The 26608-nt window shown below is 42.5% G+C and overlaps 1 protein-coding gene across 1 annotated transcript in view; it reads left to right on the top strand.

Moving 5' to 3' along the window:
- The window catches only part of ahdc1 (AT hook, DNA binding motif, containing 1), a 33281-nt gene that overhangs the window by 3879 nt on the left and 2794 nt on the right, over positions 1 to 26608 (top strand). Inside the window, exon 2 of the mRNA XM_045709218.1 lies at positions 26155 to 26316. The gene's annotated coding sequence lies outside the window, so the exon portion shown is untranslated. The remainder of the gene's footprint in view (positions 1 to 26154; positions 26317 to 26608) is intronic.

Here is a 26608-nt window from a genome sequence, read left to right as displayed (position 1 = left end):
GTCCAGCTAGTTGTAATTGTGGTTCTGGTTCTAGTCCAGCTAGTTGTGGTTCTGGGTCTAGTCCAGCTAGTTGTAATTGTGGTTCTGGTTCTAGTCCAGCTAGTTGTGGTTTTGGTTCTGGTTCTAGTCTAGCTAGTTGTGGTTCTGGTTCTAGTACAGCTAGTTGTAATTGTGGTTCTGGTTCTAGTCCAGCTAGTTTTGGTTCTGGTTCTAGTCCAGCTAGTTGTGGTTCTGGTTCTAGCCTAGCTAGTTGTGGTTCTAGTCTAGCTAGTTGTAGTTCTGTGGTTCTCTAGTCTAGCTAGTTGTACTGTAGTTTGCATTATTTCCCCTGGTTCTGGTTCTAGTCTAGCTAGTTGTGGTTCTAGGTCTAGTCCAGCTAGTTGTAGTTGTGGTTCTGGTTCTAGTCCAGCTTGTTGTAGTTGTGGTTCTGGATCTAGTCTAGCTAGTTGTGGTTCTGGTTCTAGTACAGCTAGTTGTAATTGTGGTTCTGGTTCTAGTCCAGCTAGTTGTGGTTCTGGTTCTAGTCTAGCAAGTTGTGGTTCTGGTTCTAGTCTAGCAAGTTGTGGTTCTGGTTCTAGTACAGCTAGTTGTAATTCTGGTTCTGGTTCTAGTCCAGCTAGTTGTGGTTCTGGTTCTAGTCCTGCTAGTTGTGGTTCTGGTTCTAGTCTAGCTAGTTGTGGTTCTAGTCTAGCTAGTTGTAGTTCTGTGGTTCTTTAGTCTAGCTATTTGTACTGTAGTTTGCATTATTTCCCCTGGTTCTGGTTCTAGTCTAGCTAGTTGTAGTTGTGGTTCTGGTTCTAGTCCAGCTTGTTGTAGTTGTGGTTCTGGTTCTAGTCCAGCTAGTTATGGTTCTGGTTCTGGTTCTAGTCCAGCTAGTTTTGATTCTGGTTCTAGTCCAGCTAGTTATGGTTCTGGTTCTAGCCTAGCTAGTTGTGGTTCTAGTCTAGCTAGTTGTAATTCTGTGGTTCTCTAGTCTAGCTTGTTGTACTGTAGTTTTCATTATTTCCCCTGGTTCTGGTTCTAGTCTAGCTAGTTGTGGTTCTGGTTCTAGTCCAGCTAGTTGTAGTTGTGGTTCTGGTTCTAGTCCAGCTTGTTGTAGTTGTGGTTCTGGTTCTAGTCCAGCTAGTTCTGGTTCTGGTTCTAGTCTAGCTAGTTGTGGTTCTGGTTCTAGTACAGCTAGTTGTAATAGTGGTTCTGGTTCTAGTCCAGCTAGTTGTGGTTCTGGTTCTAGTCTAGCAAGTTGTGGTTCTGGTTCTAGTCTAGCAAGTTGTGGTTCTGGTTCTGGTCCAGCTAGTTGTGGTTTTGGTTCTGGTTCTAGTCCAGCTAGTTGTGGTTCTGGTTCTAGTCCAGCTAGTTGTAATTGTGGTTCTGGTTCTAGTCCAGCTAGTTGTGGTTCTGGTTCTAGTCCAGCTAGTTGTAATTGTGGTTCTGGTTCTAGTCCAGCTAGTTGTGGTTCTGGTTCTAGTCCAGCTAGTTGTAATTGTGGTTCTGGTTCTAGTCCAGCCAGTTGTGGTTTTGGTTTCTTCTTTTAGTCCAGCTTGTTGTGGTTCTGGTTCTAGTCCAGCTAGTTGTAATTGTGGTTCTGGTTTTAGTCCAGCTAGTTGTGGTTCTGGTTCTAGTCCAGCTAGTTGTGGTTCTGGTCCAGCTAGTTGTGGTTCTGGTTCTAGTCCAGCTAGTTGTAGTTCTGGTTCTAGTCTAGCAAGTTGTGGTTCTGGTTCTGGTCCAGCTAGTTGTGGTTTTGGTTCTGGTTCTAGTCCAGCTAGTTGTGGTTCTGGTTCTAGTCCAGCTAGTTGTAATTGTGGTTCTGGTTCTAGTCCAGCTAGTTGTGGTTCTGGTTCTAGTCCAGCTAGTTGTGGTTCTGGTTCTAGTCCAGCTAGTTGTAATTGTGGTTCTGGTTTTAGTCCAGCTAGTTGTGGTTCTGGTTCTAGTCCAGCTAGTTGTAGTTCTGGTTCTAGTCTAGCAAGTTGTGGTTCTGGTTCTAGTCCAGCTAGTTGTGGTTTTGGTTCTGGTTTTAGTCCAGCTTGTTGTGGTTCTGGTTCTAGTCCAGCTAGTTGTAATTGTGGTTCTGGTTTTAGTCCAGCTAGTTGTGGTTCTGGTTCTAGTCCAACTAGTTGTAGTTCTGGTTCTAGTCTAGCAAGTTGTGGTTCTGGTTCTGGTCCAGCTAGTTGTGGTTTTGGTTCTGGTTCTAGTCCAGCTAGTTGTGGTTCTGGTTCTAGTCCAGCTAGTTGTAATTGTGGTTCTGGTTCTAGTCCAGCTAGTTGTGGTTCTGGTTCTAGTCCAGCTAGTTGTAATTGTGGTTCTGGTTCTAGTCCAGCTAGTTGTGGTTTTGGTTCTGGTTTTAGTCCAGCTTGTTGTGGTTCTGGTCCTAGTCCAGCTAGTTGTAATTGTGGTTCTGGTTTTAGTCCAGCTAGTTGTGGTTCTGGTTCTAGTCCAGCTAGTTGTAGTTCTGGTTCTAGTCTAGCAAGTTGTGGTTCTGGTTCTAGTCCAGCTATTTGTGGTTCTGGTTCTTGTCTAGCAAGTTGTGGTTCTGGTTCTAGTCCAGCTAGTTGTGGTTCTGGTTCTAGTCTAACTAGTTGTGGTTCTGGTCCAGCTAGTTGTGGTTCTGGTTCTGGTTCTGGTTCTAGTCTAGCTAGTTCTGGTTCTAGTCTAGCTAGTTGTGGTTCTGGTCCAGCTAGTTGTGGTTCTGGTTCTAGTCTAGCTAGTTGTGGTTCTGGTCCAGCTAGTTGTGGTTCTGGTTCTAGTCCAGCTAGTTGTGGTTCTGGTTCTAGTCTAACCAGTTGTGGTTCTGGTCCAGCTAGTTGTGGTTCTGGTTCTAGTCTAGCTAGTTGTGGTTCTAGTCTAGCTAGTTGTAGTTCTGTGGTTCTCTAGTCTAGCTAGTTGTACTGTAGTTTGCATTATTTCCCCTGAGGCAGGTTGAGTATACTACGTTCTGGCTAAGCTCCAGACCATTGAGAAGTCCTAGGGCACATTTATGTTGCAGTATACTTTCATAACTCACCAATCAGACTATTAACATCCTTCTCTTAGATGTCTGTCTGTCTGTCTGTCTGTCTGTCTGTCTGTCTGTCTGTCTGTCTGTCTGTCTGTCTGTCTGTCTGTCTGTCTGTCTGTCTGTCTGTCTGTCTGTCTGTCTGTCTGTCTGTCTGTGTTTGGTCTATATAATATCAACTCCCACACAATGCATTCACATAGATCTCTCTTTCTCTCTACTAATTACATTTCTCGGGCCACTCCTGGCTCTCTCCCTCTCATCCCCCCTCTCACACAGCTGGTTTGATGCTATATGACCCCTAACCTCTGATTGGAGATGGGGGGGGGGCATGTGTGTGTCTTTGTGTGTGTATCTGAGTGAGAGGGAGGGAGAGAGGGAAAGAGGGAGAGACCAGGCAGAGAAAAAGAGGGATAGAAAGTGTGTGTCTACCTCACTAACAAGCTGGACAGAATCAGTTCAATTATTAAAGATGAGAAACACTTTCACCCATACCTTCACACACACACCTTCACTCTCTCTCATACACACACCTTCACACAGACCTCTGCTCTCTCTATATCTTTCTCTCTTTTGACACACACACACATGCACACGTACAGAGTCTCATTTGTGTATTGATTACACACACTGGAACACAGAAAAAAGATGACATGTATGTGTAGATGTGTGTTCACAAAAAGATGAAGCAGATGATCAGAAAGTTGACAGATTTGAAAATGTTTAAAATACATTCATTTGACATTCTTGTAACATTGTCGCATCATTAACGCAACAGAGCTAAAGGTTCTGCTCTAGGAATCCTAATGATGATAGTTTTCCCTTTCTCTTCCCCTCTCTATCTCCTCCCTCTTCCCCCTCTCTCTCCCTTCCCCCCTCTCTTCCCACTGTGTTTCTCTCTCTCTTCCAACCCAGTCCTCTCTATGTCCCTCTCTTTCCCTCTTCCTCCCCCCTTCTCAGCTGGAAGGTAGGGAGCTTTTTGTCCCTTGGGATTACACACTTCCTCAGAGAGAGAAAGAGAGAGACAGAGGAAAATGAGAGAGATAGAGGAGAAGGAAAGAGAGAGAAAGAAGGAGAGTGAGGGCAAGAGAGGAGAAGGAGAGAGAGAGAGAAGGAGAGAGAGAGAGACAGAGGAAAATGAGAGACAGAGACAGAGGAAAATGAGAGAGATAGAGGAGAAGGAAAGAGAGAGAAAGAAGGAGAGAGAGAGATAAGGGAGGAAGACAGGGTGGGGGAAGATGGATGAATGCACTGCACACTCAGGCTCCTGGAAAGAAAGAGGGGGGCAGACACGGAGGAGGATGGGTGGAGAGAGAGAAGAGACAACAGAGATGGATTGAGAAAGCGTCTGATAGACTGACAGAGAGAAGGGCTATTCTTATATTCTTATCCTTTCAACAAAATCAGTCATCTGAGGGAGGGAGTGTGTGAGTTTGGAGGGGTTATTTAAGTTTGAATATGTGGGATCAGGATTTGGATGGAGATACTGTACATTAGTGTGTGTTTGCGTGTGCGCATGTTTCTACGTGTTACATGAATATGTGTGTGTGTGTGGAGCTATGTGCGTTCTTACGTGTGTGTGTTCTCTGGTGAGTGTGTGTGTGAGAGACAGTACCTACAGTTGGAATGTTCACGGCCATTGTTGTTCAAACAGCCAGCAGCCTTCTCCTTGGCAACCGGAGCTGCAGCAGTAACCCACGGCAACTGAGGAACAGAGGGAGGAGTCAGGAAGTCAGGCCGCAGCACAGAGCCCCCTCTCCAAAACACTGGCCTCAAGGTCTGACTGTGTGTGTGTGTGCAGTGTGTGTGTGTGCGTGTGCACTCCTGGCTGCTCCCAGCTGCCGCTATTCGTCACATGACCGACTGAGGGGCAGCCATCAACAGAGCCAGGAAACTGCCTGGAGGAGAGAGAGAGAGAAAGAGGAGGGAGGGAGGGAGAAGAGGTGGGGGGGAATAAGAGAGGGGGGCAGGCAAAGGGGAGAGCGAAGGATGGATGTGGAGGGAGGAGGGGGAGGAGATGAGGGGGAGGGGAGAGAGGTTGTAGGAGAGGGAGTGGTGGTAGGGGGAGCAGGGGAAAGGGCTTGTACGGTTCTTGTCTTAAAATAACTAGCTACAGCATGTAGGTTACTGTAGAAACAACATTAGAAAGAGAGAAGGGGAGAGAGAAGGGGGATTAGAAGAGAGAGAGACATAGAGAGAGAAAAGCTGAGCCAGTGTAGTCTGGTGTTTGCTTCAGTTTGTCTGTGCATTAACCTCTTTTGTGTATGCGATGTGCTGTGTGTGTCTGTGAGTGTGTGTGTGCATATGTGTGTGTGTGTGAGTGTGTGCGTGTACAGTATGTGCTCTTGGCTGGAGGTAGTGTTGAACACAGACTGATGATGAAGATCATTAGGAATTTCCTGCGGCTGGGGATGAGAGAGAGAGAGAGAGAGAGAGGGAGAGAAACAAGGGGAGAGAGAGGGAGAGAGGAGGAGAGGGGAGACAGGAGGTAGTGGAGAGAGGGGAGGGCGGTAGGGAGAGAGGGAAGGAGAGAGAGGAAGACAGCAAAGGGAAGGAGGGGAGAAATATAGCAGAGGGAGAGAGGTGGAAGAGTGAGGGTAGGTAGAGAGAGAGAGAGAGCATTTAGTGAAGAAGAGGAGTGGACGTATGTGTGGGGGGTAGAGGGTACGGGATGAGAGGGGGAGTAGAATACTTCAACCTGTTTCTCAGTTATAGTCATAGTAAACTGTATTGGTGTACTGTATTGTGAATGCAATTGTCCCATGAGGCTTCACATAATATATAAAGCAGACATTGTGTGATGGTTGTCTGAGGGTTCTCTAGGTTGTGTGGGAGTTGGGTTAAGGTTGTGTAGGTGTTGAGGGTTTAAATTAGAGGTTGTGAATGAAGGGTGAGACTTTATGTAAGCAAACCCCCATGCCTGGTTTCTACTAGTTACCACAAAATGGTCTATTGTACAAATTCATGAAAACAAAAATGTGCTTTTTGTTCTTAATTTAAGGTTAGGGTTAGGCATAAATTTAGCAGTGTGGTTAATGTTAGGGTTAAGGTCAGGTTTAAAATTTGATTTTAATAAGATAAATTGTAGCTGCTGGTCATCTATGAACGTTTGAATATCTTGAAGAACGATCTGGCCTTAATGGCCATGTAGTCTTATAGTCTCCACCCGGCACAGCCAGAAGAGGACTGGTCACCCCTCAGAGCCTGGTTCCTCTCTAGGTTTCTTCCTAGGTTCCTGCCTTTCTAGGGAATTTTTCCATGCCAACGTGCTTCTACATCTGCATTGCTTGCTGTTTGGGGTTTTAGGCTGGGTTTCTGTATAAGCACTTTGTGACATCTGCTGATGTCAAAATTTGATTTGATTTAGCTGTGGTAACTAGTGACATCTATAAGGATTGGAGAAAAATTCTATGTAGCCTATCAGACGGCAAAGTGAATCGGTACCATATTACTTAGAGTTTACCATATTAGAGTGGGTTTTCTGGAGGATAGGGGGTTGTTGTATGTGAAGGTGATATTGTGTTTGTGCTGTCTGGAGGTTGTGTATAGGTTGTGGTTAGTTGTGTATAGGTTGTGGGAGGGTTGTGTTTAGGTTATTTATGGATCGTTTAAAGGTTGCGTTTAGGTTGTTGAAAGGTTAGGGGGCGGTAGACAGGTGAGTTTCTGTGTACCTCCTGACCCACTTACCTCTCTTTCTCCCCTCTCTCCAATTTTCGGGTCCCTCTCTCTCTCTCTCTTTTCTGCTCGTTCCTTCCACCATCACTTTCTTTATCTCAAACTCACTCACCCTGACTCTCTGTATCTCTTTTTCCACCCCCTCTCTCCTTCTCTGTCTAGTTCTCTCTCTCGCTCTCTCTCTCTCTTCAGCTTGCTTGCCCATCTTTATATAAACCTCACTCTTTTTCTCTCTCTCTTAACTCCTTACACCACTCTCTGCCTGCCCCTTTACTTTCCCTATCTACCCCCCTCTCTCTGCCTTCCTATTTCTCTCAATTTCAATTCATCTCTCCCTCAGTTTCGGCTGCTGCCTGTCTCTTAGCAACAACTGCACACCCGTTAGAGCTGAGTGAGTGCTTTTCCACACACACACACACACACACACACACACACACACACACACACACACACACACACACACACACACACACACACACACACAGTGTCTGGATCATTGAGTGTTTCTGAAGTGTTACTGCAGTTCAATGTGACGTAGAGACAGATATTGATATAGAGCAGGGATGGGCAACTTTGATGGACGTGGGGGCCACATAAAATCAGAACTCATCATGAGGGGCCACAGTATCTGCGTACCCACACATGCAGTCAGAGCTGGCCCTAGCCTTTTTCTGATTACAACAAGTTTAGATAGTTGGCTAGACTAACTTCCCGAACTAAAAAAAGTTTGCTGACATGGGCTAATTGAGTGACTATTAGTGATAGGGGGTGGGCCGTAGCAAGCTCTCTGCTTTAGTTTTCGAGATGATCGATCTCTGTTGAGGGAGGAGCTGGTTTTTACATATTGTGTATGTTTGTTTATTCTGAACACATTTCCATTTGTTGGCAATGTTAATTAATTCTTGCACATTTTTTTAAAGATACTTTTATGTTCGCTAACCTTGACAGGCTGTCACGCCCTGACCGTGGAGAGCCCTCGGGGTTGTCTGTGGTGTAATAGGTCAGAGCGTGACTAGGGGGGTTTCTAGATAGTATATTTCTATGTTGGTGTATGTGTATGGTTCCCAATTGGACGCAGCTGATAATTGTTGCCTCTAATTGGGGATCATACTTAGTGTGTCCTTTTTCCCACCTGCGATGTGGGATATTGTTTTTGTATAGTGCCTATGTGCGCTATGTATTTTCACGATCGTTATATCGTTGTTGTTTTTTTGGAAGTTCCACTATTAATAAAATGTGGAACTCTACTCACGCTGCGCCTTGGTCCACTTATTTATATGACGATCGTGACACAGGAAAACGCAACCCAGTATTAAACTGTAAACCAATCAATTTAAGCCTGCAGCTAGTTACTGTCACATGGGATGACACTGGAGAGACGACGCAGGTACGGGGAGTCAAACATTTAATAAAGAACGGACATGGAACGAGGCAGGAACAGTGACAGCAAACTAGTAATACAAACAATAACCAATTAATGCAGCAGCAGGGAACAGAGCTGGGGAACTAACAAATATAAGGGAGGTAATAACAGGTGATGAGTGAGTCCAGGTGAGTCCAATATCGCTGATGCGCGCGAGGAGGGAAGGCAGGTGTGCGTAATGGATGATAGGAGTGCATGCCTGGGGGGGGGCAGACGTGACAGTTACTTGAAATGAGACATGACAAACATGATACATTTTTTTATTTTTTATTTACTTACATGGGGATAGATAAACACAAAGTGACATGTACAGTAGCTGGCTAGGCTAATCAAACTAACGTTGGCTAGCTTTTAATAAATTGGCTAAATGGTCAATGGCGTTACCTCTTCATACGATCAAGACAATTCGTATTGCATGCTGCATATTTCAAGTGCACTCGAAAACAGATATGTATCTTACTTCAGTCTTTGGGAGATAAATCATTGTCTCAACGCAGCATTACAGATCTATCAAGCCCAGCTCAGTTAATCCCTACCATTGTGTCCCTAAGTCATCATAATGCTTCAGCAAATGTACATTATCCCAGGGGCATTGGTAGACACAATTTAAGTAACCTAATTTATGTCCCTCTAACTGCTTTTATATGCAGCAATCATGTGTCTATTAACCAGATTTATGCTGTTAGCACTGAGGTGGTGTGTCCTAGTAGGATGTCCACTGTGTGCAGCTCACCCTGCACTAACATAAATAACATGAGAATATCTACTTCTGCTAAGCTTCCCAGTAAAGCAATGAAAACAAGCAAGCATCCCAGAAAAGTGCTGAAAATAGCCCACGTTAACATAAACTCAACAAAAAAAGAAACGTCCTCTCACTGTCAACTGCGTTTATTTTCAGCAAACTTAACATGTGTAAATATTTATATGAACATAACAAGATTCAACAACTGAGGCATAAACTGAAAAAGTTCCACAGACTAACAGAAATGGAATAATGTGTCCCTGAACAATGGGGGGGTCAAAATCAAAAGTAACAGTCAGTATCTGGTGTGGCCACCAGCTGCATTAAGTACTGCAGTGCATCTCCTCATGGACTGCACCAGATTTTCCAGGTCTTGCTGTGAGATGTTACCCTACTCTTCCACCAAGGCACCTGCAAGTTCCCGGACATTTCTGGGGAGAATGGCCCTATCCCTCACCCTCTGATCCAACAGGTCCCAGACGTGCTCAATGCGATTGAGATCCGGGCTCTTCGCTGGCCATGGCAGAACACTGACATTCCTGTCTTGCAGGAAATCACGCACAGAACGAGCAGTATGGCTGGTGGCATTGTCATGCTGGAGGGTCATGTCAGGATGAGCCTGCAGGAAGGGTACCACATGAGGGAGGAGGATGTCTTCCCTGTAACGCACAGCGTTGAGATTGCCTGTAATGACATCAAGCTCAGTCCGATGATGCTGTGACACACCGCCCCAGACCATGACGGACCCTCCACCTCCAAATCAATCCCGCTCCAGAGTACAGGCCTCGGTGTAACGCTCATTTTGCACTTTTTGCCAGTCCTGTCTTGTCCTGTGACGGTGGGTTTGTGCCCATAGACGACGTTGTTGCCGGTGATGTCTGGTGAGGACCTGCCTTACAACAGGCCTTCAAGCCCTCAGTCCAGCTTCTCTCAGCCTATTGCAGACAATCTGAGCACTGATGGAGGGATTGTGCTTTCCTGGTGTAACTCGGGCAATTGTTGTTGCCATCCAGTACCTGTCCCGCAGGTGTGATGTTCGGATGTACCAATCCTGTGCAGGTGTTGTTACACGTGGTCTGCCACTGTGAGGATAATCAGCTGTCCGTCCTGTCTCCCTGTAGCGCTGTCTTAGGCATCTCACAGTATGGACATAGCAATTTATTACCCTGGCCACATCTGCAGTCCTCATGCCTCCTTGCAGCATGCCTAAGGCACGTTCACGCAGATGAGCAGGGACCCTGGACATCTTTCTTTTGGTGTTTTTCAGAGTCAGTAGAAAGGCATTCTTAAGTGTCCTACGTTTTCATAACTGTGACCTTAATTGCCTACCGTCTGTAAGATGTTAGTGTCTTAATGACCGTTCCACGGGTGCATGTTCATTAATTGTTTATGGTTCATTGAACAAGCATGGGAAACAGTGTTTAAACCCTTTACAATGAAGATCTGTGAAGTTATTTGGATTTTCACTAATTATCTTTGAATGACAGGGTCCTGAAAAAGGGACGTTTCTTTTTTTGCTGAGTTTATGTAGCTTAAGAAACAAGGTTCATGAAATTAACCTCTTACATCTAGACGTTCCGCTAGCGGAACACCTGCTCCAATATCCAATGATAGGCGTGGCGCGAATTACAAATTCCTCAAAAATACAAAAACTTCAATTTTTCAAACATATGACTATTTCACAGCATTTTAAAGATAAGACTCTCCTTTATCTAACCACACTGTCCGATTTCAAAAAGGCTTTACAACGAAAGCAAAACATTAGATTATGTCAGCAGAGTACCAAGCCAGAAATAATCAGACACCCATTTTTCAAGCTAGCATATAATGTCACAAAAACCCAGAAGACAGCTAAATGCAGCACTAACCTTTGATGATCTTCATCAGATGACAACCCTAGGACATTATGTTATACAATACATGCATGTTTTGTTCAATCAAGTTCATATTTATATCAAAAACCAGGTTTTACATTAGCATGTGACGTCCAGAACTAGCATACCCCCCGCAAACTTCCGGCGAATTCACTAAGAATTTACTAAATTACTCACGATAAACGTTCACAAAAAGCATAACAATTATTTTAAGAATTATAGATACAGAACTCCTCTATGCACTCGATATGTCCGATTTTAAAATAGCTTTTTGGTGAAAGCACATTTTGCAATATTCTAAGTACATAGCCCAGCATCACGGGCTAGCTATTTAGACACCCGGCAAGTTTAGCACTCACCAATATCAGGTTTACTATTATAAAAGTTTGATTACCTTTTGTTGTCTTCGTCAGAATGCACTCCCAGGACTGCTACTTCAATAACAAATGTTGGTTTGGTCCAAAATAATCCATCGTTATATCCGAATAGCGGCGTTTTGTTCGTGCGTCCCAGACACTATCTGAAATGGTAAATCAGGGTCGCGCGCATGGCGCAATTCGTGACAAAAAAAAATCTAAATATTCCATTACCGTACTTCGAAGCATGTCAACCGCTGTTTAAAATCCATTTTTATGCCATTTTTCTCGTAAAAAAGCGATAATATTCCGACCGGGAATCTCCTTTTAGCTAAACAGAGGAAAGTAAACAAAGCTTTCGGTCGACGCGGGCACGAGCCTGAGTCTCACAGTACTGTAACCAGCCACTACCCAAACGCGCTACTTTTTTTCAGCCAGAGCCTGCAAAGCCACGATTCAGCTTTTTACCGCCTTCTGAGACCCTATGGCAGCCGTAGGAAGTGTCACGGGACAGCTAAGATCCTCACTCTTCAATAAACAGAGACAAGAAGAACGACACCTTGTCAGACAGGCCACTTCCTGCCTGAAACCTTGTCAGGTTTTTGCCTGCCAAATGAGTTCTGTTATACTCACAGACACCATTCAAACAGTTTTAGAAACTTTAGGGTGTTTTCTATCCATATGCATATTCTAGTTACTGGGTAGGAGTGGTAACCAGATTAAATCGGGTACGTTTTTTATCCAGCCGTGAAAATACTGCCCCCTAGCCATAACAGGTTAATAACTTGCAAAGAACAGATGACATTCATATTCTGACTATCTCTGAAGCTCAGACAATTCCTTTGATGATACAGTGGAAGCAATACAAGGTTTTAACATTTACAGAAAATACAGAAATGCCAGTGGTGGAGGTGTTGCTGTTTTATATTCAGAACCACATTCCTGTAAAGATTAGAGAGGATCTCATGTTAAATACTGTTGAAGTAAAATGGCTACAGGTTCATCTGCCTCACCTACAGCCCATTTTTGTGAGAAGCTGCTATAGACCACCAAGTGCTAACAGTCAGTATCTGGATTGTTAACTCGAAATGACACAACGACAAGGTTCCAGTTTAACAAAGTTTACTATACCGTATGAACACACTACAAGGTATCCATTGCACTCTAGGCTAGGTCCATCAACGAACAGACTTCCTGCGCAGGCGCACTCTTGACTGAGTGATAGCCCCGTAATAACAGAAATATAGGGATACTTAAAACATGAACTTAACATGGATAACATGTGTGAAATGCTTAATAATGTATGTGATGTCAACAGAGAGGTATATTTTCTGGGTGATTTAAATATTGACTGGCTTTCATCAAGCTGCCCTTTCAAGAAAAAGCTTCAAACTATAACCAGTGCCTGCAACCTGGTTCAGGCTATCAATCAACCTACCAGGGTAGTTGCAAACAGCACAGGAATGAAATCATCAACATGTATTGATCACATCTTTACTAATGCTGCAGATGTAGTGATCACAATATAGTAGCCATATCTAGGAAAACCAAAGTTCCAAAGGCTGGGCCTAATATAGTGTATAAGAGGTCATGCAATACGTTTTGTAGTGATTCCTATGTTGTTGATGTAAAGAATATTTGTTGGTCTGTGGTGTGTAATGAGGAGCAAACAGACATTGCACTTGACACATTTATGAAATTGCTTATCCCAGTTACTAATAAGCATGCACCCATTAAAACTTCTTAAGGACAGACGTTCCACAAGCGGAACGCCTCACCAATATCCAATGGTAGAGCGTGGCGCGAAATACAAATACCTCAAAAATGCTATAACTTCAATTTCTCAAACATATGACTTTTACACCATTTTAAAGACAAGACTCTCGTTAATCTAACCACATTGTCAGATTTCAAAAAGGCTTTACAGCGAAAGCAAAACATTATATTATGTCAGGAGAGTACCCTGCCAAAAATAATCAGCCATTTTCAAAGCAAGCATATATGTCACAAAAACCCAAACCACAGCTAAATGCAGCACTAACCTTTGATGATCTTCATCAGATGACACTCCTAGGACATGATGTTATACAATACATGCATGTTTTGTTCAATCAAGTTCATATTTATATCAAAAACCACCTTTTCACATTAGCATGTGATGTTCAGAACTAGCATACCCACCGCAAACTTACGGTGAATTTACTAAATTACTCATGATAAACGTTCACAAAATACATAACAATTATTTTAAGAATTATAGATACAGAACTCCTTTATGCAATCGCGGTGTCAGATTTTAAAATAGCTTTTCGGCGAAAGCACATTTTGCAATATTCTGAGTACATAGCCCGGCCATCACGGCTAGTTATTTTGACACCCACCAAGTTTGGGACAACCTAAACTCAGAATTACTATTAGAAAAATTGGATTACTTTTGCTGTTCTTCGTCAGAATGCACTCCCAGAACTTCTACTTCAATAACAAATGCTGTTTTGGTTCCAAATAATCCATAGTTATATTCAAATAGCTCCATTTTGTTTCTTGCGTTCAGGTCACTATCCGAAGGGTGACGCGCGAGCGCATTTCGTGACAAAACGCGCCTCTCAGTCTCACTGTTCCCAGGCTGACCACTAACAAAGTCTCCTGCTGTTCTTCGCCCAGAGACAGCAGACACCCCATTCCACTTTCTGGCGCCTTCTGAGAGCCAATGGAAGCCTTAGAAAATGTCACGTTACAGCACAGATGATGTATTTTCGATAGAGATGCAACAGAAGGACAACAAATTGTCAGACAGGGCACTTCCTGTATGGAATCTTCTCAGGTTTTGGCCTGCCATATGAGTTCTGTTATACTCACAGACACCATTCAAACAGTTTTAGAAACGTTAGAGTGTTTTCTATCCAAATCTACTAATTATATGCATATTCTAGTTTCTGGGCAGGAGTAGTAACCAGATTAATTCGGGAAGTTTTTTTATCCGGCCGTGAAAATACTGCCCCCTATCCCAAACAGGTTAAGAAAATTACTGTAAAAACTGTTAAATCCATGTGGATTGATTAGGAATTAAACATTTGTATGGTTGAGAGGGAAGAGGTAAAAGGAATGGAAAATAAGTCTGGCTGCACAACCGATTGGCAAACGTACTGCAAATTGAGAAATCATGTGACTAAACTGAATAAAAAGAAGAAGAAACTACACTATTAAACAAAGATAAATGACATAAAGAATTACAGTAAAAAGCTTTGGATCACCTTAAATGAAATGTTGGGCAAAAAGGCAAACTCAGCTCCATCATTCATTGAATGAGATGGCTCATTCATTACAAAACACACTGATATTGCCAACTACTTTAATGATTTTTTTTCAGTGGCAAGATTAGCAAATTTAGGCATGACATGCCAGCAACAACACATCCAAGTATATGTGACCAAATTATGAAAGACAAGAATTGTAATTTTGAATTCCGTAAAATGAATGTGGAAGGGGTCAAATAATTATTGTTGTCTATCAACAATGACAAGCCACCGGGGTCTGACAACTTCGATGGAAAATTACTGAGGATAATATGGGATGATATTGCCACTCCTATTTGCCATATCTTCTTAGGTAGCGGAATTACTTTTGCCCTCGGGCCTGGAGGGAAGAAAAAGTCATTCTGCTACCTAAGAATAGTAAAGCCCCCTTTACTGGCTCAAATAGTAGACCAATCAGCCTGTTAGTAAAGTTTTGGAAAAAATGGTGTTTGACCAGATACAATGCTATTTTACAGTAAACAAATTGACAACACTTTCAGTACGCTTATAGGGAAGGACATTCAACAAGCACAGCACTTACACAAATTACTGATGTTTGGCTGAGAGAAATTGATGGGGCTGTTTTGTTAGACTTCAGTGCGGCTTTTGACATTATCGATCATAGTCTGCTGCTGGAAAAATGAATGTGTTAAGGCTTTACACCCCCTGCTATATTGTGGATAAAGAGTTAACTGTCTAACAGAACACAGTGTTCTTTAATGGAAGCCTCTCCAACATAATCCAGGTAAAATCAGGAATTCCCCAAGGCAGCTGTCTAGGCCCCTTACTTTTTAAAATCTTTACAAACGACATGCCACTGGCTTTGAATAAAAGTGGTCTATGTATGCAGATGACTCAAGACTATACTCGTCAGCTACCACAGCAACTGAAATGACTGCAACACTTAACAAAGAGCAGCAGTTAGTTTCAGAAGGGGTGGCAAGGAATAAGTTAGTCCTCATTCACTAAACCCTAAACCTCAACTAAACCTCTTGTAATAAATAATGTGGAAATTGAGCAAGTTGAGGTGACTAAACTGCTTGGAGTAACCCTGGATTGTAAACAGTCGTGGTCAAAACATATTGATACAACAGTAGCTGAGATGGGGACCAGTCTGTCTATAATAAAGTGCTGCTCTACCTTCTTAATAAATCTTCTTCAGGATCAGTGGGTCCCCTGCGGGACGGTTGAGCTAATGTAGGCGAAGGCGATTAGCATGAGGTTGTAAGTAACAAGAACATTTCCCAGAACATAGACATCTCTGATATTGGCAGAAAGGTTAAATTCTTGTTAATCTAACTACACTGACCAATTTACAGTAGCTATTACAGTGAAAGAATACCATGCTATTGTTTGAAGAGAGTGCACAGTTTTGAACATGAAAAGTTATTAACAAATGAGGCACATTTGATACAATCTTGATAAAAAAAAATTAGAAATGCAATGGTTCATTGGAGCAGTCTAAAACGTTGCACACACACTGCTGCCATCTAATGGCCATAATCTAAATTGCACCTGAGCTGGAATAATACATTATTGCCTTTGTCTTGTATTTCAAAGATGATGGTACAAAAAAATGGTTGGGTTTTTCTTTGTATTATCTTTTATCAGATCTAATGTGTTATATTCTCCTACATTCCTTTCACATTTCCACAAACTTCAAAGTGTTTGCTTCCAAATGGTACCAAGAATATACATATCCTTGCTTCAAGCTCTGAGCTAGAGGCAGTTAGATTTGTCATTTTAGGCGAAAATTTAAAAAAAGGGGCGGATCCTTAAGATGTTTTTTAAAAGCATTATAAACAAGACAGGCTCTAGTTTTGTCGCACCTGGACTACTGTTCAGTCGTGTGGTCAGCCAATTGCAATTTTCAGGTGCCACAAAGTCCCTCTTTGTGGCTCAGAACAGGGCAACATGGCTGACCCTTGGAGGTACACAAAGAACAAACATGAATAATATGCATGTCAATCTCTCCTGGCTCAAAGTATAGGAGACATTGACTTCATCACTACTTGTATTTGTGAGAGGTATTGACATGTTGAAAGCACAAGGTGTCTGTTTAAACGACTAGCACACAGCTCAGACACCCATGCATACCCCACAAGACATGCCACCAGAGGTTTCTTCACAGTCCCCAAGTCCAGAACAGACTATGGGAGGCACACAGTACTACATAGAGCCATGACTACATGGAACACTATTCCACATCAGGTAACTGATGCAAGCAGTAGAATCAGATTTAAAAAACATAAAAATACACCTTATGGAATAGCAGGGACTGTGAAGAAACACAAACATAGGCACAGACACATGGATACACACACGATAACATATGCACTATACACACACGTACACATGGATTTTGTGTTGTAGATACAGTTGAAGTTGGAAGTTTACATACACTTAGGTTGGAGTCATTAAAACTCGTTTTTCAACCACTCCACAAATTTCTTGTTAACGAACTATAGTTTTGGCAAGTCGGTTTGGACATCTACTTTGTGCATGACACAAGTAATTTTTCCAACAATTGTTTACAGACAGATTATTTCACTTCTAATTCACTGTATCACAATTCCAGTGGGTCAGAAGTTTACATACACTAAGTTGACTGTGCCTTTAAACAGCTTGGAAAATTCCAGAAAACGATGTCATGGCTTTAGAAGCTTCTGGTAGGCTAATTGACATCATTTGAGTCAATTGGAGGTGTACCTGTGGATGTATTTCAAGGCCTAACTTCAAACTCAGTTCCTCTTTGTTTGACATCATGGGAAAATCAAAAGAAATCAGCCAAGACCTCATAAAATAATTGTAGACCTCCACAAGTCTGGTTCATCCTTGGGAGCAATTTCCAAACGCCTGAAGGTACCATGTTCATCTGCACCAACAATAGTACGCAAGTATAAACACCATGGGACCACGCAGCCGTCATACCGCTCAGGAAGAAGACGCGTTCTGTCTCCTAGAGATGAACGTACTTTGGTGCGAAAAGTGCAAATCAATCCCAGAACAACAGCAAACGACCTTGTGAAGATGCTGGAGGAAACATGTACAAAAGTATCTATATCCACAGTAAAACGAGTCCTATATCGACATAACCTGAAAGGCCGCTCAGCAAGGAAGAAGCCACTGCTCCAAAACCGCCATAAAAAAGCCAGACTACGCTTTGCAACTGCACATGGGGACAAAGATCGTACTTTTTGGAGAAATGTCCTCTGGTCTGATTAAACAAAAATAGAACTGTTTGGCCATAATGACCATTGTTATGTTTGGAGGAAAAAGGGGGAGGCTTGCAAGCTGAAGAACACTATCCCAACCGTGAAGCACGGGGGTGGCAGCATCATGTTGTGGGGGTGCTTTGCTGCAGGAGGGACTGGTGCACTTCACAAAATAGATGGAATCATGAGGAAGAAAAATTATGTGGATATATTGAAGCAACATCTCAAGACATCAGTCAGGAAGTTAAAGCTTGGTCGCAAATGGGTCTTCCAAATGGACAATGACCCCAAGCATACTTCCAAAGTTGTGGAAAAATGGCTTAAGGACAACAAAGTCAAGGTATTGGAGTGGCCATCACAAAGCCCTGACCTCAATCCTATAGAAGATTTGTGGGCAGAACTGAAAAAGCGTGTGCAAGCAAGGAGGCCTACAAACCTGACTCAGTTACACCAGCTCTGTCAGGAGGAATGGGCCAAAATTCACCCAACTTATTGTGGGAAGCTTGTGGAAGGCCACCCGAAACGTTTGACCCAAGTTAAACAATTTAAAGGCAATGCTATCAAATACTAATTGAGTGTATGTAAACTTCTGACCCACTGGGAATGTGATAAAATAAATAAAAGCTGAACTAAATCATTTTCTCTACTATTATTCTGACATTCCAAATTCTTAAAATAAAGTGGTGATCCTAACTGACCTAAGACAGGGAATTTTTACTAGGATTACATTTCAGGAATTATGAAAAACTGAGTTTAAATGTATTTGGCTAAGGTGTATGTAAACTTCCGACTTCAACTGTATGTGGTAGTGGAGTATGGGCCTGAGGGCACACAGTGTGTTGTGAATTTTGTAATGAATGTATTGTAATGTTTTAAAATTGTATAACTGCCTTAATTTTGCCGCACCCCAGGAAGAGTAGCAGCTGCCTTGGCAGCAGCTAATGGGGATCCATCATAAATACAAAAATACAAAATCTGTTCCTCTTCATCAGACAGCAGTTTGTTGTTTTCACCAGAGGCTCCGCTGTGTTTACATCCTGGATAGAATCAGGCCATTGGCTGCCTTCATCACGAAGGGTATGTACGGGAGTTCTGATTGGTTCCAAGTTTAGCAGTTCGGCAAATTTGCCTAAGCAGACAGAATGTTAATATACTTTTTATGAGAAAATGTGCAAGAATTGATGGTGCCAACAAATGTTATAGTCATCATAAGAATGTTTTACTGTCATATACAAAAAATCTGCTCCTCCCTCGCTGGGGATTGATCAACTTCACGTTTTTCGGCTTTGGCCCACCACCTACAGTATGACTGACATCAGAGAAAAACTGCTGAAGTGCAACCAAATTTGGAAATTGCACCTGGTGTATTCTACTATTGTAACTCTCAACAGTAAACTGAGACCCTGACTGAGTTTTATTGATCCGCAGGCCTATCCCTGATGTAGAAGGATTAGATATGGAATTACAATAACTAAAACTGTTTACCCACTTGGATAAATTAATACAGTGATTATATCTATAGTCTACCTCATTAACCTTTGAAGACTTCTATTTAATCCTATGACACATGCCCTTACTCATGGAAGGCCTTAGCTCTCAGATATCAGCTTCATTAATCTCTCCATCTACTCATGTCCTCATAGTGTCTGAAATGATAGATGGGTTAGAGATCTGATGCTCTGCCTCTGTCAGACTGACACTCGTCAACAAAGTGTTTCCAAACCCTGTCATGGGACCCCCAGACGTGGCACATATTTGTTCTATTCCAGAACTTGCACACCTGACTCATTGGATCAAGGGCTTCAAACAACGTTCAAGAAACATTCACACTACCTGAACTCATCTGAGCTGGCGAGCGGCTTCAGCTGATTGGTAGTGAATGACAGGTGGGGGAGTTTGATAGGACTACAAGTCTAGGATGGAGTTTTTGATTGGCCGGCCAAGCCTGGGTGTTTGGATAAACCCCATGGAGCACAGAGGCTGTGTGTGTGTGTGTGTGTGTGTGTGTGTGTGTGTGTGTGTGTGTGTGTGTGTGTGTGTGTGTGTGTGTGTGTGTGTGTGTGTGTGTGTGTGTGTGTGTGTGTGTGTTTGTGTGTGTGTAATTAAAACTTGTGTTGTGAGGTTAGGCTCCTTCCTGTCTCTGGCTGGATAGAACCTTAATTAATGAATACTGTTAATTAGAGAGTGAGAGAAGGGAAGGGAGACCAAGAGAGATGAAGGGAGGGCCAGTGAGAGAGAGAGAGGAAGGAAGGAAGGAAGGAAGGAAGGAAGGAAGGAAGGAAGGAAGGAAGGAAGGAAGGAAGGAAGGAAGGAAGGAAGGAAGGAAGGAAGGAAAGGAGAGAGAGACAGTGTTAAAGGAAAAGGAGAGGGAGACAGGGGTCAAGATGACACAGAAGTAGTACCATAGCCAGAAATGTGTTGGTGGTCACGCAGAAATTTGTGTGGGCCAAAAAATGAATGCAAAAAAATCACATTTTTGGGTGAAACAGCTAATTTCCTACAATTCTACAAATTTTACCATAAAGCTATTTAAAACTGAAATATATGTGTGTTTATTGTGATAAAGGCACTGGATTATGGGCTGTCTTGTTTGCTAAAGGAACAAATGAAGTAGGCAGTGGCATGGTGCATATAGCCATAGAAGCACAGTGACATATGCAGTCATATTAATTGATTATTGGGGGTGCGGCTTTCAGTTAGTTATTTTTGCCACCCATCCCATGAGAGTGAATGTCATTCCAGTGCACTGCTTGCTATGAATTCTATCTGATAGTATTTGCATGTTTAGGTAAAAAGACAAATCATGTCCTGTTTGGAACACTGACAAGTAAAGAGTATGAAAAAAACAATCTGATTGGGTGGGCCTGGCTCCCCAGTGAGTGCACATAGGGCATTGAAAGTTGTAAAAGATCTATGGGTGTTATTGTGTCTTTGTGAGAGGTGTGTGTGTGTGTGTGTGTGTGTCCCAGTTTTTCCAGGAATGTAGATGTTGTTCCTTGTATGCAACCCCAAACTTCTCTTTCCCTTTCTCTCTCTCTCTCTTTTCTCCCCTTCATATAACCTCTGTGTTGCTCTCTCTCTCTCTTCTCCCCTTCAGAGCCTCTGTGTTGCTCTCTCTCTATCTCTCTCTACTCCCTCTACCCCCACCCCCTCTGTCAAGTAGCTCTCTCTCCCTCTGTGCTATAATCAGAGCCATATGTTGGAAAGGAAGGCTGGCTGACGATCAATGTTAGGGAAGCTACTCTAAAATCATAGTTTACCAAACTACCAATTACTTCACACTAGAAGAAGTTAAACTACACTAAAGCAACCCTTAAGAATAGTAATTTGTTTAAGTAGTTCACTACATCCAAGCTACTTGGGAAAAAATATAATATCTAAATCTGAAATGTCATAGACTACAAATTCCAAGAACAGATCACTCTGGGGTCAGGTGTTAACATAATGTGAAATGTATCTTAGCAGCCCAGCTAGCACATAACGTTCTGAGAACCATATGTTTCTTAGTGGGAATGTCAGTAGTACAGCATAACGTTTCCTTATGGTTCTATTTAAAGTAATGTTCTCAAATTGTTCAGAGAACGTTAACCTGAAACGACGTTCTTCTGTGGGAATGTCAAACGTTCAGAAACAACATTCTGTGGGAATTTCAGTAGTTCAACATAACGTTTTCTGCAGGTTACCTTAGTCATGTTCTCAGAACATTAAGAAAACTTTTCATAAAAACCACAAGAAAAACATTAGTAACGTTCAAAGAATGTCCTAAGAATGTTATTTAAAAACACATACATTCTGTTCTCAGCATCTACAAAACGCTCTTCTTCTTCGGTGGGGTTTAACGGTGGTTGGCATGCAATATTAATGGTGCACAACTCCAGTCCAGTTGGTGGCGGTAATGCACCATTAATATTGGATGCCAACCACCGTTTAATCCCACCGAAGAAGAGCGTTTTGTAGATGCTGAGAACCGAATGTATGTGTTTTTAAATAACATTCTTAGGACATTCTTTGAATACAAAAATGGGAAAAGGGAAAGAATTATTACATTTAAATTATTATTTTTTTTTACATTTTAGTCATTTAGCAGACGCTCTTATCCAGAGCGACTTACAGTAGTGAATGCATACATTTCATACAATTTCATACATTTTTTTTTTTTTTTTTCTGTGCTGGCCCCCCGTGGGAATCGAACCCACAACCCTGGTGTTGCAAACACCATGCTCTACCAACTGAGCTACAGGGAATTATCCTGCCAACTTAACCTTACACTCATTAAAACCCACCATCCCATTCCACTATTTTGACCCTATCTGAACCTACACCAGGCCGATGGCCGAGGAGGACTGTACACTACCACTCAATACACCCCGTAACTCTGCTGCAATAAAATCTCGTAATCCCAAGTACTTCTCTGCCCCTGCCACCACAACACTATTTTCGGTGAGTTCCATTCCTGCAGTACAGTTGATAACCATGACAATGAATGCTACAAAGCTAACATTACTGAAGCACATTTCATTTGTAGGCCTATCACTCTGTACTGACAAAAGTCTCCTACTCACTAGGAGCCTCTTAGGATCCCTCACACTTGACCCATCTTCTTCTACTTTCTTCACTGCCTCAGCATACGACACCTTTTGTACAACTCTGACCCTGGCAACCTCAACCTGCCTCTCGCACCGGACACTTCTGATCCCCAGCAACATGGGCACCCCTACAGTTAACACATACCGCTTCTTTCACCAATAATACACATTCCTTTGTCCCATGCCCTCCTGCACACTTCTCAAATCTAGGAATTGTCCTCCTACACACTGCTGCAGCATGACCGTGAGCGTGGCACCTGAAAACACATAATGGGTTTGGCACAAAAGCTCATACAGGATAACTGATATTTCATAACATTACTTTGTCGGGTAACGACTCAACATCAAAACTCAAAAGCACAGACAGTGATTCTACTGTTTCACCACGCTCGCCACCGGGTTTGTGTCGCACCAAATGGCGGGCGTCACAGACACCTGGAATCTTCAACTTCAGTGTATCCACCTGCACCATTACCACTACCCCAGTAATCACTCCTTTCAAGAGCAAAGCAAGTAACAGGTCTTGTCCTCTTCCACGTGATGCGGAGCGCCTGCTCCCTCTGGGTGGAAGAAACACCAACAAAAAAAACACCACAAAACCACTTCGGGTTATCTTCACGGATTCAACAGTACCCAACTCCTTTTTTCACCCAACCTGACACTACTTATGGGTCAGCCAAAAGGCAGGGGTCCACTTTCTCCAAAGATTTCATTCCTACTGGACCAGATTCATCTTTATCATGACCATCGAGATCTTCACCACACTTGCCACTTCAGATAATTCATCCTCATTCTCTTCCATTACAGAGAAAGGGGATACCTAGTCAGTTGCACAACTGATTGCAATCAACCGAAATATGTCTTCCGCATTTAACCCAACCCCTCTGAATCAGCTCGGTCTGGAGTATAGCTCATTCTGTTTGTACTTGACACCAATCTTCCTCGACACACTGTCTCCCTCGTTGCTTCATCGGATTCAAACTTATCATCTGCTTCCTTCACTCTTCTTATGCATTTCTTCTTTTTCTGTGGGGTAACTCTAATCATTGACCTGAAGCCTGGAAATATAGAGTGCATTCAGAAAGTCTTCAGACCCCTTTACTTTTTTACATTTTGTTACATTACAGCCTTATTCTAAAATGGATTAAATAATGTTCCCCCCTAATTTTTTTACCTTTATTTAACTAGGCAAGTCAGTTAAGAACAAATTCTTATTTTCAATGACGGCCTAGGAACAGTGGGTTAACGGCCTTGTTCAGGGTTAGAACGACAGATTTTTACCTTGTCAGCTCGGGGATTCAATCTTGCAACCTTCCAGCTACTGGCCCAACCTCTCCCTCAATGTGAGCAAGACAAGGAGCTGATCGTGGACTACAGGAAAAGGCATGGGGCTGTAGCGGAGTGGGTCGAGAGTTTCAAGTTCCTTGGTGTCCACATCACCAACGAACTATCATGGTCCAAACATGCCAAGACAGTCGTGAAGAGGGCATGACAAAACCTTTTCCCCCTCAGGAGACTGAACATATTTTGCATGGTTCCCCAGATCCTCAAAAGGTTCTACAGCAGCACCATCGAGAGCATCCTGACCGGGTACATCACTGCCTGATATGGCAACTGCTCGGCATCTGACCGTTAGGCGCTAAAGAGGGTAGTGCGACCGGCCCAGTACATCACTGGGGCCAAGCTTCCTGCCATCCAGGACCTATACAATAGGTGGTGTCAGAGGAAAGCCCATAAAATTGTCAGAGACTCCAGTCACCCAAGTTATAAACTGTTTTCTCTGCTACTGCACAGCAAGCGGTACCAGAACGCCAAGTCTAGGACCAAGAGGCTCCTCAACAGCTTCTACCCCCAAGCCATAATACTGCTGAACAATTATGCATAGTCACTTCACTCCCACCTACATGCACAAATGACCTCAACTAACCCGTACCCCTGCACACTGACTCGGTACCGGTGCCCCCTGTGTATAGCCTTGTTATTGTTATTCTTATTGTGATACTTTTTATTATTACTTTTTATTTTAGTCTACTTGGTCAATATTTTCTTAACTCTTCTTGAACTGCACTGTTGGTTAAGGGCTTGTAAGTAAGAATTTCACGGTAAGGTCTACACTTGTTGTTTTCGGCGCATGTGACAAATAAAGTTTCATTTGATATGAAAGTGTATCAATTTTCAAAGCAGAATTACTTTCCCATTGTTCGTCAAATGCAGTGCATGATATACCATTTTGTAGCTCTGTGTCTCTGCTTTTATCCAATGTAAAAAACACAATTTCAAATGTTGCTACATAAGAGCGAATTAAGGCGGTCAGTCACATATACATAATGCCCTGACTGCTAATCTGCCTGCAAGGAGCTTCACCCATGAAACAGCCAAAAGGGCAGAATCCTGACTTATCAGCCTCTGAGGCTGCTACTGTATCTGATCAAGCACTGAGGCTGAAATTGAATCTGATCAGCCTGTCAGGAATGGAGCTCACCCACTTTGTACTTTTAAATATTATCCATAAAACATGAAGTGTCCCTTACAATTATACACATACTGTATCAGTTAAGCAAGCTAGATAACAAGATAGATTACAAGCTCGCTAGCTAACAAAACTACCTAGCTAGCTTACCCAACCACAAGACTAGTCAAGTTAGTTGTGTTGTTGTTTGAATGCGATTGGCTGTGGTCTTGGGGGTGGCACACAGCCTGGGAGACAGGGCTGCCTGTCAGCCATCGTTCATGGCTTAAATGCCCCACAAGGATTTAGATGCCCCAAGAGCTCTTAGCTCAAGGTGAGGGACATTTAGCTTGCTAACATTCTAACTTATAAACAGATAATGAGCTCCAAACACAAATTAAAGCATGATGTTAGCATGAAATGTAGCATCCCTTAGTGTAGCAATCAATAAAAACGTATGCGCTGCCGTCTCAGCCATACTGTCAATCTGTCATCAATACGTCCGCTCCTATTTATAGTTTATCTTGTGATCTCGACAAAACAACTTTTGTTATGTTGTGATAATTAGATATATAAGTTGTGATCTCGACATAACGTGGGAATAATTGTTTTATTCATATGTCCTCTCTGGACTTCCGTACGCTGACGTCGTGCCACAATATTTTTTTTTTATGTGTTTGCATGATTAAGCAAATTAATTAAATGTGTCCGATCTGTGCTTCAAGTTCAAAACAGTTAACCTAAGCTAGCAGTGTTATTAAAAGTCTTATTGAAACATGTTTTTTAAACGTTCCGTTTTACTGCTCAGGAAACTTATGGCTTCGTTCTCAGAACCAATGAGAAACCAAAAACAGACATTCCCCAAAACTTCCAAGGAACCAAATGTGCTAGATAGGAGGTCTGAAATAAAAATATTAAATAAATTGCCTTTTTCACTCATATTTTCTTATCTTTTTGCAAAACAAGTAGTGTGTGCTGTTAGCTGTTAGCTGTTAGCTGCACCACTACATGGCAAAAAGTACTTTTGAAAACACTACTGAGATTTTTATTTAGTTCAACCACCACCAAGCTACGGAAGAAAATATTTGAATGACTATTTGAACTACATGTAGTTCACTGCTCCCCAACACTGCTGACAATGGAAATGATTGTGTGTGTGTGTGTGTGTGTGTGTGTGGTTTTTAAGATACCATTCCATTCTCATTTGGCTTTTAATTTTTTTCACAAGGTCTTACTGTGTTTTTTTTTGTATACATCCCTCCATCTCTATCCCTCCATCTCTCCCTCTCCACCAAACAGAATGTGACTTCTATTAATCATTTCTCTGCCTCCCCCTGCTGGTTAATATTCACACATTTCTCTTTCCCTGTTTGGGACTGTGAAGTCACAATGTGTGTGTGTGTATGTGTGTGTAACCTTCTAGTCAAACATCACGGCTGTCCTGTTAATGGCTGTCCATCTCCCTCTTCCTCCTTTTCTCTCTCTCTCTGGCTCTCTCGCTCTCCCCACTCCCCCCCCCCCCTTTGTGCTTTCTCTTTCTCTCTCTCTTTAGAAGTGATGGGCAGTCAAGAGCAGCAGCTGAGAAAGAGAGTAGAGTTTATAGTGTGTGTTAGAGACGAGTGTGTAGTATGTGTGCATGAACTGCACTGACATACTGGCGACCCAAAGAACCGCAGCAGACAGACAGCCGGTCTGGATAAACTCTGACAGAATGGTAAATGACAGCACTGGGATGTTATGCTGTGTCAATGTTCTATCAACGTTACTTCTTGGTAACAGTAGAGGAACAGTTCACCCCAAAATGAAACTATCATACATCAAAGTTACTGATCTGTTACATTAAAGTATTTGTGGTCCAAACTATAGGCTCTATTCAATCTGGATCGCTGAAGCGTTACAGATTGCTAGATAAAAATGTAAAAGGTAATTTTCGATTGAGCAGACATATGCCGCCTGTACCGTGAATGCAGTCTCCGCTAACGTGGGAACATTGCCTTTAAATTTCA

Source organism: Salmo salar, chromosome ssa27, assembly GCF_905237065.1.
Source record: "Salmo salar chromosome ssa27, Ssal_v3.1, whole genome shotgun sequence".
Taxonomy (NCBI): Eukaryota; Metazoa; Chordata; class Actinopteri; order Salmoniformes; family Salmonidae; genus Salmo; species Salmo salar.
This window is presented reverse-complemented; position numbering and strand designations above follow the sequence as displayed.